Raw genomic sequence first — 3,196 nt, 5'->3', positions numbered from 1 at the left:
TCCAAATAATCGATTCCTCATTTCAAGAATTATAGAAAATCGGATTCCCAAATTATTTAGATTTCGTCATCCGTTAATGTTTAAAAGGATATAAGTAACAAGGAAGAAGATTAACCTAATATCTTTCATAACATTACAACAAATTATAGCATGAACGAATGTATTAAAAATAATGTAACATTTAAGATAAGATAAACAAGTACAAATGAATAACCAAATTAGAAGATATGAGAATGCAAAATAAGAACTAAATCAATATAAAATAATAAATAAAACATTAAAAGTACTAAAATATAAATAAAAACCTAAAATAAGTAAATAAATAAAAAGGGAAAAAAATGGTGGTGGAGTGGGCTGCACCGTGTCACAATCGCTCTTTCAGAAGCTTCTCTTAGCGATTGTGCGGCACTTGTTCCCGCTCACGAACAAGCCAGCCAACTCGATTACGGACTGCCGACGGCACACCGAGTGCCTCTTGCAACCTCCACCCCCGTTTTAGGGAAAACGGTTTTAGAAAACGGGTTTGGAGAAAAGGTTTTCGTAAGAAGATTTNNTAATAAATAAATAAAGAGATAATTAAGTAAATTTATATGTGACGGTCTGTCCCATCAATCATCTTTTTCTTTTCCCTTTTTTAATAATATAATAATAATATTCAAAGACTAAATAAATAACTACACATTTTAAACTTTTTTTTTTTAATATTTGTGTCTTTGTGATGGACACAAACGCACACGTCGAGTAATAATATAACTTAAAATAGTTTTGGTCGAGTATTGTCCTTAGAAAATTAGATTGAAGATTATTTAGGGAGTAGACTTGGGATGCAAATAAAATAAACTAAACTAAGAAAGCAAATAAAAGTGATCGATTATGAATATTATCAACAAAGAGACATTCTAAGGAATATAGATTTCATCAATAGAATTACTAAACTCAATTGTTTTACCACTTGAATCAATTAACATACAACTTAGATCTAGAAGTCTTTTATCTAGATTGTTCCTTTCGAAAACAATCTTTTGAATTCGCTTAATTACTAATTTCTAATTATTTGAAACTAGATAATTAAGCAAAGTATTAAGACTCTTCATCAACAATCTTTACCGTTATTCAGCTACTCTAGTGTGTTTCAAACGATAGTCTAGAATGCATGGTCTAATCTAAAACCTACTTGTTAAAGCAAGAATTAAATCTTGAAATCATTTAAATATTGATCAAATATTCAAAAGCATTAAGGACGGTCATGCTAAAAAGTATTAATGTAAATTAGATTCAAAATCCACAAAAGTATTTAAAAATATTCCATAAAATCCATCTAACCCTAGAACAATGAAAATTTAGCCTAACATGACTTCCATAGACATAACCATATTTAGAATGTGAAATACAGATAAAAACCCAAAATATAAAAAAGGAAAGAGGCATTATTCGGTGTTTTAGTCCCATTTTCGTGGTGGAATCAACCCTTCAACGTTCTCCAATCACTTTGTCATCAAAGATCTCGATACTCTGCTTAAAACACTCTCTCTAGGCCTCTAAAACTCAAAAATTTGATGACTGTGGCTGCTATAAACCCTAGATTAAATAGGCAAAAAATTTTTAAATTGGAAAATTCTTTCCAAAAATGACACAAGCACCATGGAACTCTGTGATAGTTTGTGCCATTCTTGTGTAGCGTCGCGACATTGGCCTTTTCTTCTGTGCGGCCTAAAGCTTTTGTGAGTGGCGCTACAATGTTGTCCTATTTTGCAGCCTTCTTGGTCTTTTTCTTTTTTCTTTTCTTTTTTTTTTTTTTTTCTCTTCTTAATGTTTAGCTCGATTTTGACTTCTTCGAACATGTTTAGGTCATTTTTAGCTCATTTTCGCTCTAAATCTCGATTATGAATACAACATCTAAAATCACTAACAAACTACATCAAATCTAATAAAATTATATAAAACTATCCTAAATCCAAGGCAATAATGCAAAATTTGAGTGTGTTTCACACTCTCTCATACATGGATTTAAATTATTTTTTTTTATAATAATATCTGCAATGAAAAATCGAACTTTAAATCTCGAAGTTGACAGTATAAATACATGTCCATTAAACTATGTTCATTTCAACTAAATTGAAATTATTAATTTTATACAAAAGGTAAAACATTACTGATTTACTATCCCACAAACAATGTTACACTTTCTGTCAACTTTTAGTTTTCTGAGTTGAACCCTTCAAACGATGTTACTAAAATCTTCCCAAATTAAGTTAAATTATTGAAAAAATTTTACAAATAAAAAAAATGTCAAACTGTTTACTAAATAATTAAAAAAAATATCGATAGACGCTGCTAGACTTTTATTGGCATCTATCAGTGATAGATTTATATTAATTTTTATCACGGATAGATATCAGTAGACTGTAAATTATTTTTTTTAAAATTATATTATAACCTCACTCAAGGAACCATTTGATCTAATTATTATAACTTTTATCCCCGAAAATTTTAGAATATCAAATGTTGTTTTGCTTATTTATTTATTATTTTTAATAGTTTTGCCATTCATTTTCATTTTTTTTAATCGTTATTCTTTTCTATTATTGTTTGTTATTTTCCATTCTTAGATCTCTCTTTTATATTTATGCATACATTTTTGTTTTAGAAAAATGATATATAAATTATAGACATGCACTTCAACACGCATGCATGATATATGTTCAACATATATACAAATTAGTGATACATAAATTTATAAAGGAAAATGAAAATTTTATGTTAAATCATAATATTCAAAATTGTACTCTATGCAATCTTTTCTTTAGTACAATAAGGAGTATGGGATTCAAATTAGGTATCCCGTAGTTAATAATACTTTCGTATGTCAGTTGAATTTATGCTTGTTTTGACAATTTTATACCATCTTAGTTATTATATACAATTTTTAAATATTATTATTTTATTTACTTCTTATACCATAACAATGGTTTTAAATTTTTTAAAGAATGGGTTCATTTGTGAAGTCGATGTTGATATAGTAATGTAGCTCAGTGCTGATGAAAAAAGTTATACGACTACAATTCTAGGTTATTAACTATTATAATAAGCCATATGGATTTCTTTTAGTAGGTTGTCAATTAAGTATAGCTTAGTGGATAAAATACTAATTATTATATTAAAATCAATTATTTATTTGTCGTTTCTACAATTTTTT

Source organism: Benincasa hispida, chromosome 12 (assembly GCF_009727055.1).
Source record: "Benincasa hispida cultivar B227 chromosome 12, ASM972705v1, whole genome shotgun sequence".
Taxonomy (NCBI): domain Eukaryota; kingdom Viridiplantae; phylum Streptophyta; class Magnoliopsida; order Cucurbitales; family Cucurbitaceae; genus Benincasa; species Benincasa hispida.
This window is presented reverse-complemented; position numbering follows the sequence as displayed.